Below are 17,802 nucleotides of genomic sequence, written 5' to 3'. Positions count from 1 at the left end.
TCTGGTTCCTGAGATTTGGACTCTTCTTGTTCCCCCGTGGTAACTCCTGTTTCTCGTGGCTCTCCTTGTTTCGGTCTCTCGTTCTGTGCGCTAGCTTACTTTCCTCGTTCTCTTGGCTCTCATTGTTTGGTCTCTTGTTCTGTGAACTAGCTTTTTTTTTTATTACTTTGTCTTAGACCCTGGTGCCTGAGTTAGTGTTTTGTTTCTTCTTGTCTATTCGTGTTTCCTGGTTTCTTTTGTGCTTGACTCTTGGTCCATTGTGTTTTCGTCTCTCCTAGTTCCCTGTGGTTTAAGTCAGTTTTCTCCCGGTTCGGTGATGCTTTCTGTTGTAATTTTGTTTGTTTAATTATTAAATATTATTTCTAACTCGCTCCTGCCTCATTGTAACCTTCACCACTTGCACTTGGGTCCAGTTCCACGTCCTCAACACGTGGCATTCGCTCCTCGTTCCCTTGACACGTGACAAAATTGTCTCTTTGTAGAATCTTGCCCATAGAAATCTAGTTCCATCGGCGACATCTGTTCCAGGCCAAAGTTGTCTCTTGATGGGGGAGAGTGGTTCCACTACCCATGATTCCAATTTCTGCAGGATTATCTCGTCGGGTATATAAAATGCCATATAAAGGAAGGAAACAACCATTTCCGTGCAGACCAAGTCTTTTGTCAGCAGCATCTTCCCGTTGCAGGTAAATCCATCCTGAGTTTGCTCCATTCCTTAAATGGTTTTCATGGTTATTTCATATTTTTTTTCCCCAATAGGACGCACAGTCGCCAGCTTTCCACATTGCTTGGTAATCTCCCACATGATGTCCATGGCTTCAATCCTTTCTTCCACCTCCAGCATGACGGTATAGTCTTTTCTGAAATCCATTACTTCCCAGAGCGCAAGCCAGGCAAAAAGGGCCTCAGCTCTACAAAAGAGCAAAAAGCAAAAGAAGATGAAGTACTCCAACACCTTTGTGTTAAGATGTTTTTTTTATAAAGATCTGAGGGAGAAAAGTCAATTCTCTTTAAGGAGCTCCACACACACACACGTCCATACTCGGCAAACACATTTTCAACCGGACATGAACTGGGTTTCAAACCAGGAAAAAATTGTTAAACGCCCTGAAATCCAGTTCAGAAAGGTAGATTTAGTGCTGAATATACTAGAAAGAGTGTTCTTCCGATAGTTGTAGGTGATATTTTCATGTTCAGAGGCTATTCTGATCAATGAGTGCAGAAAACGTGTTTTCAGCCCAAGAAAAGGTGGTTTACAAACCAACAAAAATAAAAATGTTGATAACTCTCTTAAATCACTTTAGACAGGTTGAATTAGTTCTGCACCAACTAGAAACACCCCTTCTGCTGTAGTGCAAGGTGAAATTTTCATGTTCTGAGTCAGTCCTAAGCAGTGAGTGAACAGTGCAGAAAATGCGTTTTCATCCCGAGGGGCTGTGGTTTTCAGACCAACATACCTAAAAATGTTAACTCTCTGAAACCACTTCAGAGAGGTTGAATTAGTTCTGCAGCTACGAGAGAGATCGCTTCTGCTATAGAGTCACGTGAAATTTATATATTCTGAGGCATCAGTGAGCAGTGCAGAAAACGCGTTGTCAGCCAGAGAGAAAGTGGGTTTCAGACAGGCAAAAATAAAATTGTTAACCCTCTAAAATCAGTTCAGAAATGTAGGTTTAGTGTTAAATATATTAGTGTGTTTTTGTGTTAGTAGTGTTTTTCCTATAGTTGCAGGTGAAATTTTCATGTTCACAGGCATCCCTGAGCAGTGAGTGAACAGCCCGAGTCACGGTAGTTTTCAGACCGACGGCACCTACTAGAAACACCCCTTCTGCTATAGTGGCAGGTGAAATATTCTTCTTCTGAAGCATACCCGAGCAGTGAGTTAACAGTGCAGAAAACACGTTTTAAGACTGAGAGAAGCTGGATTTCAGACGAGGAAAAAAGAAATGCCCATAACTCCCTGAAATATTTTACAGAAAGGCAGATTTAGTGCTGAATGTATTAAAAAGTGTTTTTCCAATTGGTACAGTTGATATTTTCAATGTCCTGAGGCTGTTCTGATCAGTGAGTGAACCGTGCCGAAAATGCGTTTTCAGTCCGAGAAAAGGTGGTTTTCAGACCGATAAACAAAAAAAAACTTAACTCCCTGAAACCACTTCAGAGAGGTTGAATTAGTGCTGCACCTACTTGATAGACCCTTTCTGCGATAGTGACGTGAAATTTACATGCCATTCTGATCAGTGTGTGAACATTGCAGAAAACGCATTTTCAGCCTGAGTGAAGGTGGGTTTCGGAACGAAAACATAAAAATGTTGATAACTTGATAAAAGTTCAGAAATGTAGATTTAGTCCTGAATTCATTAGGAATGGTCTTTCTGCTATAGTTTGATGTTTTCATGTTCTGAGACTTTTCTGGTCAGTGAGTGAACAGTGCAGAAAACGTGTGATCAGAGCAAGAGAAGGTGGGTTTCAAAAGAAAACAGAATGTTGATGGATGATGTGATGGTGATGAATATACCCCCGGAGGTCCACTCCCTATGACCTATCTTGGGAGTTTTCAATCGTTCCTTATTTCCATCTCTTTTTGGCCGTAGTCCAACTGTAGTGGAGATGGGAGGAATATTGAGATGAGGAGGCAAAGCTATCGCTTTGCCTGCTGGTCTCTCCCACGGACCAAGAACTTGACCGTGTAGAAGAGGAGGCCACATGGCGATGGATGCACCCCCGCCAGGCACCTCACGTGACCATGCTGGAGGGCTCCATCGCCTCTCCCATCCCTCAATGACCGAAGTCTGGGTGTAGCAGGGATGGGAGAACCTTAGGCTAATGTAGAGATGCGCTAGCCGGGGCTCCCCCGCAACTCCAGGTTCGCCAGGCAGGTCAACTTGACTAGGTTGGGAGAGAATCCTCACCACATAGTCTGACAGAGAAAAACCATCCGGAGTGCAAACAGGACAGCACTGCAACCTCCAGCCCTCGCACCTTAAAGGCTGCAGCCGGACCTTGCGTGGTGGCCACCACTGCACAAAACTGCGCAGGAGAAAGTTCACCAAAATAGGTGACGATTCACCGGTGGCCTGTCTCTGATCAGAGAGGGGAGGCGTGCCAAGAGACCTGCTGCTATCTCCAAACGCCACGTCTCAAGCTAGTCCGGCCTACTCAATGTCTTGCGCCAATGATCTCACCCCCAAGGTCCTGCAAAATGTTGTTAGTCTGAATGTAGGGAAGTGGCACCAATAACCCTCCATACAGTGGGTCTGGGCGTCCCCCCTGGGCCCTCTTGTTGCCAAATCAGGTGCTTCCCTGCTCCGGCGACTACACAGGGGCAACTGACGCCATCCCATAACCACAGCACTAGTTTGAGTCCAACGTGGAAGAACACAATTGGTACTAATAACCATCCATATTTGGAGGGAGAACTCGCCAGTGGAGACACATTTGGCCCATGGAGCGCTGCGGAAGATAAACACTTTATTGCACCAAAAATACAGAAGCATCAGCGCTCGATTTAGGTTAAGAGAGCCTCCCCTCGGTCCGCTAACGATTCTCTCATCTATTGGCCAGAGCTGCTGGAAGCACCTGCAGACAGGACAACGTGACGCAAAGAAGAAGCAGCTACGTCAGACAAATAGAAATATGCAAAAGTTTAGACGGAATCCCAGGAGGCTGCTTGGCAGATTTCTGCCAAAGAAACTCCTCTGAAGACAGCTATGGACGTTGCCCCTTTTTACCACCTGCCATCGCCACAGATAGCTTATCTGTTATCTGAAGGCCTTGACTGCATTCAGATAAGCTCTCAGTGCCCTCACGGGAATACATGAAATACAGTCAGGACTAATCGAGAAGGCACATACTTCTCCAAACCCTCCTAATGGAGGCAAGGGCCAGGAGGAGAGCTGCTTTGTAAGCCACCAGCTCCAAAGCTGTCTGATCAAGTGGCTCGAAGGGAGCTTCAGAGAGAGACTTTATTACCAATTGAAGATCCCAATAGAGGCAGATGCGAGGTGAGTCTTAGACTTCGAGATCCCTGCAAGAGAAGAAGCTTGAGACCTGAAGACGAGCAGAGCGCCTCGTCTGGACCACGGAAACTTCAGGCAGGACTGAGGTCTCGTTGCAGTCACGGGAGAGATTTGTCGCATCAGTGCAGGAGCGGATTTAACCACAGGAGACTCAGTGCTGGTCGCGCCGCGTGCGTGGACGTCGGGATCTTCCGCAGCAGCTTCTCCGGCAGCCGTTGGCTTCGAGTCTTTGACCGGAGTGATTTTCTGTTTGTGTGGAAAATTTGTTTTAAATAAAAACATTGCTTGAGGCATAGCATCTGCGTTTTTTAATTAGCATTGAATTCGCTCCTTCCAGTGCCTCGGCCTTGAGCGTCCTCTGGGCCTGGTCGCCTGGGGTTCTGTACACTGTAAACTCCTCAGAGAGGCGCACTGGACCCTGGGGCAAAGGATTATCCAATGTTTGCAGTCAGCTGTACCTGCATCACCTCATCCCCTGGACAGACTTGTCTTGTCTGCGGAGAGCCAAGCCAGAGTGCCGCACAAAATGGCCAAACTGTTGGCCATTGCTCTGATCTGTACACCTCCCCTCCCCCCTTCCTCCATTCAGGTCCGGTATTAGAGGGGAGCCGTCGTATGATCTCCAGACGCTGAGAGGGCTCCGTCCCTGCCAGGTTTTGGCCAAACTCCGGCATCAGCGTTGTCTCATTACGTCTGAACGAGGCGGCACTTTCTTCTTACCGGTCAAATGCCGGAGCTGGCGTATCTGGCACATCAAGCAAGGAAGCTTGAGAAATGAAGACGAGCGGAGCGCCTCATGTGGACCACGGAAACTTCAGGCAGGACTGAGGTCTCATCGCAGTCAGAGGAGAACGCACGATTCCCAAGCACCCTGACATGCCGCTATTTCATAGCTAGTGATGCCGACATCTTCCTATTTACTGGAGCAACGGCGTTTAGCCTCAGCCGTGCACCGAGACATGTCGGACTTGATCCGGTAAACTGCAGGGTCACCGTCTGCCTGTAAACTCTTAGTGGTCACATGTGCCGCCGGAATATAGTTGCAGTTGATATTTTCATAACATAACAGTGGCCACCCCCGGCCATATTGTGGTTCGGGGGTGGCACGATTCACACTCTCATCCCACTCTGTTGAAGTCAGGCGGACAGAGATGTGTTGAAGCTCGACAAATCACTCCCAAAATTTCTGAAGAAATCATCTGCATAACTGTGCTGGATTTGAGATAGTAGAACCACCTAACAATATACTTATTAAGGTCAGTTTTTTTTTTTTGATGAACCGAAGGAGAAAAGTGATCCAAACACTAAAGCACAGCTTGTGTGTGCACAGGTGGCAGAGTCGAAGCACATTTTCCTGCACTGAACCGCCTGCAATGTCACCGGTGATGTTGCGTCGGTATGACGGAAAGAGGTGTGCCCAGGGTCCTGTCGATATCTCGGATCGCCAGGGCCTCACACCGGACCTATCCAGCTGAGTCATCGACACCAAAAGAGATACAATCAGGGCTGATGGAAAAAGAACTCAGCTCTCCCACTCTCTTTGCTGAAGCTAAGGCTATAAGAAGAGTTGCCTAGTAAGCTGCTAACTCCAGGGAGGCCTGATCGAGTGCCTCAAAAGGTTCTTTGGAGAGTGAATTGAGTTCCAGCTGCAGGTCCCAGTAGTGACATAAAGGTCTTTGAGGTTGGTCTAAGCCTTTTCACTCCTCTCATGAAACGGCTCACTAGACGATTCTTGCCGACGGGGTGGCCGTCCAAACCATTGTGTAGCATGGAAAGGGCTGCTACATAAACCCGTAATGTGGCGCTGCTCCGACCTTTATTAACCAGATGCAGGACAAAAGAGAGGATTAGAGAAACAGGTGCCGATTCTGGGGAGGCTGACAGGGTTCTACACCACCCGGAAAAAAATGTCCATTTAGCATTGTATGCTCTGAGGGTTGAGGGACTTTGCGTTCTGAAGAGTCAATTGGACATCAGGGGGCAAGTGACTTCTTGTTAATCCTGGAGAAGCCAAACCTCGGGGTTCCTGATGCTTGCAGAAGCGCTTACTTCGATGGAGGGAACTCCCAAGGGCCTTTGATCCGCATCTGACACATGTCCGGACAGCTGGAGCTGGGGCTGTCTTGAGCTACGAGAATCATTCTCACTCTCTGCAGTTGACTTCTCCTCATCAGAGAAAGAAGAAGGCAAGGAGGAGGAAAGGCGTACAGGAGGCCTTCTGGCCACCTTGAATGAGCCAGTGCGTCCACTCCCAGTGGAGGGTCGTCGAATCTACGGAGAGAGAGCCAGAGAAGAGATTTGAAGTTCTCTCAGCTAGCAAAGAGATCAGCCACTGGGTGGCCGAAAAACTCCCACATCAAGTTTGCCATCTCCTGAGATAAACTCCATTCTTCTGGGAGTGGTCTCCGAGATAATCCATCTGCTGCCACATTGTCTCAGGCACATGCAGAGCCCTCAATGAGGCTAAATGTACATCAGCCCAGAGCCAAATCTTTCTGGCTATGTTGTGTAACGCAGACAACCTCATGGCACCCTGGCGGTTTATATAGGCCACCGTGGAGGAGTTGTCTGATCTCACCATAACGTGGTTCCCAATTAGATAGGGAGAAAGAGCCACTAACACTTTAGAAACTACCAACAGTTCCAGCAGGTTAATTTGACGACTTTCGGAACTGCTCCAGATCCTGCTGACGCAGATCTGATCCAGGTGGCCTCCCCAGCCTCACAGAGATGCATTATGACTTGTAAAGAAGTTTTTTGACAATCCAAGGATACAGTGTGATGGAGGTTTGAAGCAGAGTTCCAAAACCTCACATCTCTCAGAGCTCGTGGAGACACTTTCACCAACTGTCTCTGATCCCGGACAGGATGAAGATTGAGCCGGCAGAACCATGACTGCAGACTTCACATGTTCAGGAGACCCAGGTGAACGACAGAGTCGGCTGCTGACATCATGCCCAGGAGCCTCATAATCCATAAGGCTGGGACCACACATGGACAAACCGCCAGAACCTGGGCTGACAGATGTAAAATAGAATGGATCTGCTCGTCTGTCAAGCGAGCGTAGTCTTCATGAGAGTTCAGAAGTACAACAAGATAAGCTGTAAGCTGAGATGGCTGGAGTTGACTCTTTTTCTTGGTGCACCGCAAAGCCAAGGTGGCTTATGTGGTCCAACCCCATTCTGGTCTGAGCTAACGACTCTTCCTGAGGCCTCTAGGGCTGTGTCGACCACCTTAGAGAAGGTACGCGGGGTCAGGGAGTAGCCAAACGTAAGCCTCTGGAACTGAAACACTCAGTCCTCCACAGCGAAGCGGAGATATCGCTTATGTGCAGGCCAAATAGCCAAATGAAAATAAGCGTCCGTCAGGTCGATGGACGTCAGCCAGTCTCCACGACACACGCACATCAGGAGACTGAAGCATTCTGAAAGGGCACCGGATTACAAAAGTGTTGAGGATGCTGAGATCCAAAATCGGCCTCCAACCTACTGACTTCTTGGGAACCAGGAAGTAGCGAGAATAAAATCCGGACATTTGGTTTTGAGGAGGAGACTCAATAATCCCTTTGTCAAGCAGAACACTGACCTCGTCCTGAAGACAGAGATTTCTTGCCAGATCTGTCAGATGTGTTCTCAGAATGCCATTAAACTGAGGTGGGTGTTGGCTGAATTGAATTGGGGAGCATAAGCTACCCTCATGATCTGTTTGACACACTTGGAGGCAGCTGGATAGTGAGATTCTCACATCAGAGCGAATTATAATAAAGGGCGTACTCGCTCGGCGCACCTTAACCTTAACCTTAACCTTAACGCATGGCGCGTCATGGTGCCAGGATGAGCGGCTGTCGGCTCCGTCCTCGCTCCGGTTGTCAAGGCCTCGCCCGGGTTTTGACCGGGCGACGACACAAGCTGGGTTCAATTTCCACAGCTGTCAGACCTCCTGTGCTGGCAGTTGTTCGAGATCCGCCGCTTCTTCACTGCGCCACAATCACCGTAGGAGCGGACATTCGTGGCTCAAACAAACCAAAAAGACGTCTCTGTTTGATATCAATGTGTTGTCATTATTACTTTGATAACTTCTATTAATATAGTTTAGTTTTTATTTATTTAATAATTTATTTAATGTTTGTTTTGTTTTGTTACATTGCGCGATGTACCAACGCGCTTCCCAAATTGGTGGGATCTCATGTAAGAGTCATCACGTTAGACGCCTAGTTCGGGGTCAAACCATTACCAAGTGGCGGGGGTGTGGTCTTGCTGTACATCACTTCGTGAAATCTAACAATTTAATCCATTTCTAGATCATATTTTGACTTCGATTGAGTCATATTGCAACATTGTTGTGACTTACAGTGTACAATTCCAGATAAAAATATATATTTAAGTTTTCGGAGTGTTTTTTTTTTTTTTTTTAGGAACACCCATTAAACAATCGCCATATATACCTGTCCAATTTAAAATTCCGTATAAGAATGAAATTGCGCTCATTTTCAAATACAGCAGTATTTTTCAAAAGAGCAGGAAACATGGGGAAAACCAAATCAAAAAATGAGTCTGGGTTAGACAATTTCGGATGCATTGTTAAGTTTCTTTATGTGCAAAAAATGTACGCATTGTTCAGACCAATAATGTTTCGACACTCATATTTATTTATTTATTTTTTTTGGTATGTGGAGCATTTACTCTTTTAGGTTGCATGGGGTGAGTAGTATTTAAATTTCGTATTATTAATTAAAAAAAATAGACTTGATGCTACTTTACGTCTGATGTAAAATGTTTCTTTCATTTCGATAACAGAACAAGACAAAACAAGTACTACGCAATAATATTATACATATAATCAAAGCTGCCACGCAAAGAAGTGGTACAATCATGGACACTAGCCCCAATGCCGTGGATGGCCACTGGGGTTCAATTTGCACTGTACTTCGCATTGACAACAGCAAGAATAACGAGAAGAAAGAATAGCAAGAATAAAGAAAAGAATATGTAAACTGTACAGATTGGTCTAGGTTGGTTGTTTTCTTTTTCATATTGTGATTAGGGAAAATTTGTCTCATACTTCTATTCTGCACAGCCAGTAACTGAGAGGTCCCCAGCAATCCATGCTCGTTGTCAGACTTGCTTATGTTGGATGTTTGTGTTGTTTCCATTTATTTTTGCAAATAGAGTGGCGCCGTAGGTTTGTTGGATGTGTGCTGAGGTGACTTGCATTCTGTTGATGTGTGATAATAAAAAACCTCTGCCTTCTAGTGGACTGATTGTAAGACAGCTGCTGGAGCACATGAGAAATCAAAATCTGAATCAAGATGCATTCTTCAAGTGACGCTCGCTACTCTTTATACATTTCCATTGGAAGCTTTTCTTTGCAGATGAGTAGTAAATTCCACGGATTTTGTCATTGTTTCCAATGGTGACTCTGTGGATATGCACTTGTCCCGCCTATTCACTCCTGCCTTGAATTAGCTGCACCTTTCTATCCTGGCTTGGCAATTGTGCTAACAAACCAAATCTACTTCAATCTGGGCTTTCAAAACTATCCTGGTGGACAATGCACAAAAGGAAAATTTAAAAAATCCAGGATAATTAAGGAAGCCCATCTTGAAATTTTTGAATCCTGCCTTCATTGGTTACAAAACGGCCATGCCAGGATAAAAAGGTTAACAAGTTACATGGTGAATATCTAACTATTAATAAGGACACCTATATATTTGTTCAAAGGACCTGACAAGAGATATCAAACTTGATTTATTTATATATTGTTTTTCTTTCAGGAAAATGCTGATTCAGAAGACACCAAACTATTTGTGAACTTCAGGCTTCCAGAGAATCCATCCTTCTTTGATCTGGACCAACATGACGACATGGAGCATCCTCCTGATGAAAGAAAGGAACAAGGCTTCATTGGGCTTCAATGGAACACAATTTCAACAGGACTCAGCACAATAAATCCATACTGCCCCATAGCATTCAAAAGACACAGGCTGAAAACTCCAGTTTCAAGGGAGAAAACTCCTTTATTTTGGTGTATGTGGCATTGTATGTTACAGACTGTCCTGTCAAGACGACACAACTGGGCTACCGCGACAGTCGCAGTAGTTCAAAAAATTGAACTAATAGCCGCTGTCACGTAATGGCGTATGTGTATATGCGAATACGTGTTGATGTTCAAGTATGAGAGAAACCCGGTTGTTTGAAGGTCAGTCTGTGTGTTAACTTCGATTAAAGAACTGATTCAACGAAGACCGTGGTCGTTCTGCCTCCTTGGAAGCCTGATATTACAGACGCGGTGCGTTGACCAATCAGAGACCAGATCCGCGAGTGACATGTCCCGGAGGAGGAGAAGCTAATCGCTGCAGTAGTTTAAATGCAGACTGTCCGCCATCCTGTCCTGAGTGACACAAATTGTGCATTTTTTAATTTCCACCGGAACATAAATAGGAGGTATCTTGTCCGGAGGGAAAGTCTTTATTGTAAACATCATTAATGCAGATGTGTTCAGTTTACTTGCTCGGTGGCTGAGTTTTAGCTCATTTAGTGAACGATGTCACTGAAGTGGTCTGTCTGTAGGTGGCCCGGTGCCTCTCCAGTTTATGGCGTCCTCAGTCGGTGTGAGCCACCCGGGGACGATGCACTTTCTGCGAGGAGGCGTCTCGAGCAACTCCGGGTGTTGAGCTGCTGTTCTCCAATAATTGTGGCGGCTCAGGACTGTAAGTAACGCATGGAACACAAAGTTTTATATATACTGTGTGTGTGTGTGTGTGTATGTATGCATATATATATATATATATATATATATATATATATATAGAGAGAGAGAGAGAGAGAGAGAGAGAGAGAGATTTTTTTTCAAACGCACTTTATTTACATTTTAGTTATATAGCAAATTTCATAAAGTGCGAAGTACAAGTTAAAATCAGTTCACATTAAAATCTGATTATTTTAAAACTTGTGCAAAATGTAGTTTTTCATTATCAATATTGCACAGTATATTTTTAAAACACTATATCGATTTAAAACCATTGAGATCATTCACGTGTTTATAAAACCTGTACTCCAGCCAAAGCCTTGCCCTGATGTTAATGAGCCAAATTTCTCAGCCTCCTGACCTTCCCTGTTCTCCAGCTTGTTTTTCCTGCTTTTATAAATTGCCATTTTTGCCTATCCAGAAATAAAGTTTAGCAGTTGGAATTTTTCTTTTTCTTTCGCACTGTACCCCGCTCCCATGATAAAAATTCCCTCAGTAAAATTTACATTAAAGAGACTAAAAACATGTTTTAAAAGAGAGAAGAAAACCCTGAGTCTCTCGCACTCTATAAAAACATGATAAATAGTCTCTCGTGGTGGCAAAAAGGACAATCATTAAAAGCAGTAGGATTAATAACAGAGATAAAAGCATTAGAAGCAATGGCACCATGTAAAATTCTCCACTGGGGGTCACCTGTCTGTTTCCTTATGGGGGGCTTATATAGTACCCTCCACTGTGGGCTACATCCATCTTAGTTTCTTGGACCACACAGTGGAGGATCTGCTGCTCAGTCCGACCCTGTGGATGATCTGCACACAGTTGCTGTAGATTGTCTTCTTCTTTGCTTTGTGTAGCGTTGAGTTGTCTCGCTCCATGACTGGCCGGTGTGTTCTCCAAGCCCTGGGCTCAGGCAGATATCTGGGAAGGGGTCTGCTGGGTCCGGGACTTTTCTTTGTTCTTTATAGTCTTTGAGGAGGCGTTTGGGCCACCCGGGCAGACTTTAGCTTCAGCAGGGAGCCCAGGGCCTGGACATCCTTCAGCTCCGGCCTCACCGCCTCCACCAGTTGTTTCAGGGTGAGGGTTCCAGACTGGACTAGCGCTGCCGTCAGGCCGGGAGTGGTATCGTTGGTGATGTCCAGTCTGGCCCCGTGGATGAGCGGTTCTCTGAGCAACCAGTGCAGAGAGTCGGCTGAGGAACACCTTTTCTGATAAAACAGATTCCATGATTCAAAAACACTTATGTAAAAAGGAGGTAGCCCAGTTAAATTTAGCAATTTAGAATCAGTTAAAAACAGAACATCATCCAACCCCAGGTGACACCTCTCCACACCAGACCCGCTGGCTGGTCAGGTACCTCTGTATAAACTGGATTCTAAAAGTAGCAGCCCGGCTGGCCAGGTGGACAAGGCCCTGTCCCCCCTCCTCTCTGGCTAAAAACAGCACCCCCTGTGACACCCAGTGTAGACAGTCCCCATAGAAATTCAGCATTTTGCGCTGTATGACTGCCAGCAGCCCAGGGGGAGGGTCTACACACGCTAGTTTGTGCCACAGTTGGGAAGCTACCAAGTTGTTTAAAACCAGCGCTCTTCCTCTAAAAGACATCTGAGGGAGCAGCCATTTCCATTTCTGCATTTTGTCTTCAAGTTTTTCCGTGACGTTCTCCCAGTTCTTTTTAACTATATTTTCCCTCCGTAAAAATATGCCTAAATATTTAAAACCATCTCTGCCCCACTGCAGATTTTGGGGGAGAACCGGGAGACCGCCACGCCATTCGCCGACAGCGAGGACTTCGCTTTTGCTCCAGTTGACCCTCGCTGCTGACGCTATGTTAAAATCCTTGCCTATTTTTTCTAAAAGGTCTGCATCCTTCTGAGTTCTAATAAAAACCACAAGGTCGTCCGCGTACACAGATAAAACCATGTCTTCATTAAAACCCGGGAAAACCACACCTTAGAGGCTGGAGCGTATCTTGTGGAGGAGGGGTTCGAGGGAGAGTGCGTAGAGCATCCCCGACAGAGCGCAGCCCTGGCGGAGCCCTCTGCACACTCTAAAAGGAGCACACAGACTGCCGTTGACCTTCAGGACACTCTCAATGTCACTATACAACACCTTGATCTTAGCTATGAAACCGGCGCTGAACCCGAAACTCTCCATAACTTTCCAGAGGAATTGGTGTTCGACGCGGTCAAAAGCTTTTTCCTGGTCTAGGGAAATCAGACCAGTATCTAATCCCAGTGAACTGGAGACATCCAAAACATCCCGAATGAGGTGGACATTGTCCACCATTGACCTGCCAGGCACACTGTATGTCTGATCCCGGTGGACAAGATGCTCCGTGAGTCCCCCCAGCCTGGAGGCCAGGACCTTGGACAGGAGTCTGTAATCCACACACAGCACCGACACAGGCCGCCAGTTCCTGATGTCCTGCAGGTTGCCCTTCTTTGGGAGAAGGGCGAGCACCCCCCTCCTGCAGGACACTGGCAAGGAACCAGAGGCCAGACTCTTGTTCAGGACCTCCAGGACGTCTGGTGCCAAGACATTCCAAAAGGCCCTGTAAAATTTAGTGGTGAGTCCATCTAAGCCAGGAGCCCGACCGCCCTGCATGTTCTGTAGGGCGGCTTCCAGTTCCTCCATCCGGAGGGGTCGCTCTAGGTGGGAGTTCTGCTCCACACCGGAGGCAGTTCTTGACAGAACCCCTCCAGTGGTGTGGGCCCCTGAGCATGCTCGCTGGTGTACAGCGACGAGAAGAGTGTTTCTGTGAGTTCCTGGCCCGTGTCGGATAACAGTGCATGGATCACTTTCCCCTGCCCGTTCCTCCTCTCCAGGCCAAAGAAGAAGCTCGTTGGAGCATCCATCTCCTTGATGGTTTGGAACGGGGACCTGACGAGTGCATCCTGTACTTTCCTGTCTAACAGGCTGGCTAAGGCCATCTTTTTGATTCTGAGGCTTTCAATGCATCCTCGATTTCCTGTGGATTCCTCAACTTGCCTTTGTAGCTCCACTATATCGGTCTCCAGATCTTTAATAGATCTGGTGATGTCACCTGTGACATTTAGGGTGTGCTGCTGGCATAACAACCTTATTTGTGTCTTACCATGGTCCCACAACTGTCTAAGATGACTTGGGAGAGCTGCTTCATCCGGCTGCCCAGATGAAGCAGCTCTCCCAGCAGCGGCCGGAGCGCCGGCCCGAGCGGGCCGCGCGTGTTGGACCAGGTGTGTTCGGCTCACCGCGGTTCGGACAGGAGCCCACCGTGTGTCCCTCCTCTCCGCAACCAAAACACTTCATCACCGCTGAACTGGCATAGATCGTGTAATCGTAATCCTCTACTCTCACCAGGAATCGGAGGTTGAGCTCCTCTCCCCGGTTATTGAGTATCATGTATAGCTGTCTGCGGTGAGACACGACGTGTTTCAGCAGTGGAGACTTACATCCAGACAGGATCTTACGGACCGGTGACACCATTTTCCCATGTCTGGACAGCTCCTTGGTTAGTATTCATCAGTGATGAAGGGAGGGACGTTGGATAGAACTATCTTCGTGGCCGGCAGCGCGAGTGGCTGCATGGCCACGAAGCAGCCGTTGACGGCGACTCCCGACTCCACCACACTGTTCACCTTTTCCACCTGGTCCAGGAATATGACCACGCCACTGTTCATCCGAGCAGCCGATCTTATGCTGCTGTGCTTGACTTTCTCCCCCACAGCCAGACTAATGTCCTCCACGCTGCAGGGGAAAGTGGCAGTGACTTAAATCCCGTGTTTGCGGGTTAAAGCGCTAGCCATGGCGTGAGCCACGCGGCCGGCGAGACGCCAACACCAGGAGTTCAAACCTGTAACCCACGAAACAGCCCACAGAAAGACACCAAAGTGAACTGCTAATGTGATCTAGAAACACTACACCCGTGAAGTTACTATTTATTAATGAATACAAAATGAAATAAAGTACGAAAAATCCACTCGCTCAAGACACCCACTCACGCACCTCGCTCCCAGCATGCACTCCGAGAGAGAGAGAGAGAGAGAGAGAGAGAGAGAGTAACAATCGTATCTATCTACATAGATATGTCGATTGATATGATTGCTACTGACACTTATCACCGTATGATTATACACGTTTGTATTTCTATGGCTATTTTTTTTTATTTAACACAAGTAGAGCGTACAGTTGTAAATGGAAAACTGTTTTATTGGATCATAAACTTGAACTGTGAACTTACAAATCCGTCAGCTCCTGGAAGTGGACGGTCACACCAACACGGAAGCAGTTGGTGATGAGTCTCCTGTTACCGAATACCTGCAAAATATAAAACATACATGGATATGTAAACATATATATGTTGGTGATAATTACACAAAGTATATCTCAACCATACAACAGTACATCTACCTCACAGGATAGTTTGATCACAATGAATTTAACTGTTGCATTAATTGATTACCACAAAGTGGCGCTAACTAACAAGACTCAAAGAAAATATAAATATTGTTTCAAATACTCGTGTACAAATTACTGACGATGACAGATTACGTATCTCCGAAAATTACTTAAAGCATACAGTAAATACGACCGCTGTGTTCATAAATTGATGGCAGTTCAGAAAGATTTGTACACAAATCGGCGTACATAACTACACATCGAGTTGCTTACCGAAGACAGACGTTCGCCAGAGGACAGACCGCAGGCACTTGGTCTCCTGTATTCAGCCACTGATCCGGAAAAACAGGTTGTCCAACTAGTGGTGGTTCCGCCTGAAGTACTGCTTGAAGCCAAGATGCCCTGGTTGCAGCCTGGAGAACGGGGCGGAGGTCAACGTTGAGGTACGCCCACGTTGAGTTCAAGCGTTCTGCCCCCTACATAAAACCGGCATGAAACATCAAGAGTGGGAAAACGAAGAAGAAGTAAAAAACTATTTATCTTCATTCATCGTCACTAATTGTTTACTCAAGGAGAGCCATTTTCATCTGTAAAATTATAATTGAAAATTAAGCAACTAAGTAGGAATATAACGTAGACTGTCCTTATGGCACCATCCAGTGGCACATTTTTACAACTGCACGTTATTTTATCAGCGTCTTGAATCCTCTCAATTTACATGAAAATTACAGGTGGGCAAAACAGATACTTTAGTCTTACTCTGAAATAAGACTTTTGTGTCACTCAAATGAAATGAAATGAGTATGTGGTTTTGTTGTACCGATGTGTTTTAATACTAATACACACATTTCAGTTGTGTACCCAGCTCGCACAAAATATTGGCGAACACTTGAAACAAAGTTTCAATACAGTAATAATCAAGACAACACACAAATTTGTTTTTATTGTGAGCCTCTCATTCATTCATTTCAAATGACGCAAAGACTTCAAGACTGTGAACTCTGAAAGAGTAAACAGTAAAGTTGGCAAGTTAGACAGAAATTCTAAAGTGCAAAAATGGACAAAACCACAAATATGTACTGTACCTGTGTAGTTCACGGTAGACAGGCCCTTAATATGATTGTCAACCGTATAATGGGCCTCTTTGTAGGTGCAGAATAAGCAAAGAAAAAGTCCAGGGCTGCTTGTTTCTTTGGTATCAAACCCAATCTCCAGACTGTTTTGTGTCTCTATATAGACAACAAAAATAAGCAGACAGAATCATCACATTGAAAACATTTTCATTTTTCTTACAATGTGCAATACATATCAGACTTTTAAAAAGGCTTTTAAATCATGAAAACATCATTTATTTTTGACAAACTCATATGCAATATAAAAGGTAACGTATAAACATGTTTGCCAGGCTAACTCATTAATGTTATGCTTGGTTAACATGACACTCGAAAATATTGATAAAGAGACGAATGAAATGACAGGTTTAACATAGGGTAACAAACTGTTAGACCTGTTGCATCACAACGATATAATATAATATGATAAGGTAATATGTTAAAAGCATATTCAAAGGACCGATTTAAAGAAGTCTCTCTTACTTCCAGTGTTGTGGAACACTTGGCTGAAGTTTTGTGGTCTGTTTGAGATGCAAGCGCAATGGTCGATGGGCATGTGTTAATGTTGAAGACAGGCTGAACTCAACGTTGAGTCGCTTAAGTGGCCAGGACCCTCAAGCTCAATGTGGGCGGAGCTCAACGTGGGCGTACCTCAACGTTGAGCACCGCCCCGTTCTCCAGGCTGCAGCTCGGGGCTTCTCCTCAAAGCGACGCTGGCTTTTTTACTTTTATCCCATAGTACGCAAGCATTTTGCTTGTTGTGATTGATATTGTGAAAATAGATTATTTAAAATAAATCTTGAATTGAATTGAAATTATTTTATTTTTATCTTGCAGTGTGTCTCAACATTACCATCTGATGATGCACCTATGTGGACTTTTAACAACTGCAGATACAATGAAGAACTTGGACAGCATGGTTGAAAGTGTTGCTGTGGAGCCAATGTCAAGCGGCATTTTGACATCCTGCAGCAGAGGCTTCAACGAGCAACTCTGCCCTCTGATTTATTTGATGAGTCAGACAGTTCAGAAGAGGTAAAAACATTTAAAAGGTAATGCAATGTTGTGTGCATAATTGGGTACTACATTTGTAACAGAACTAATCTACCTTTGTGGTTCTGATTTATTGACTACAAAAAAACAAACAACTAAATCCACCAAGAGTGGAGTCTCTGTAACTGGATGTACAATTTACAAATGACACTCCAAAGCAACAGGTATCTGTTTAATTTTTTTCATTTGTAAAGAAGAAAATGAGCGATACAGTAATGTGTTTAAGCAGATGACTTAAATTTCAGTTGGTTCATCAAGAAATGGTCATTTCTCTCATTTATTGCAGCTAACCTCACTGTGGAAAAAGGAGGAGACAGAAGTGCTGGTGTCTTTGAATCCCAGTTGGACACGAGGCAACACCATCATAATACACCACGGTGACCACCTGACACTGAAGCCATACTGTTGGCTAACTGGAGCGGTAAAAATTAACAATACACATTTGTATGTGGTTTCTATTTTAATCCTTAATCCCTTAATCTAGATCATTGAGG

The sequence above is a fragment of the Synchiropus splendidus genome, chromosome 1 (assembly GCF_027744825.2).
Source record: "Synchiropus splendidus isolate RoL2022-P1 chromosome 1, RoL_Sspl_1.0, whole genome shotgun sequence".
In the NCBI taxonomy this organism is placed as follows: domain Eukaryota; kingdom Metazoa; phylum Chordata; class Actinopteri; order Syngnathiformes; family Callionymidae; genus Synchiropus; species Synchiropus splendidus.
The sequence above is the reverse complement of the archived record's forward strand: the minus strand, read 5'-3'. Positions refer to the sequence as shown.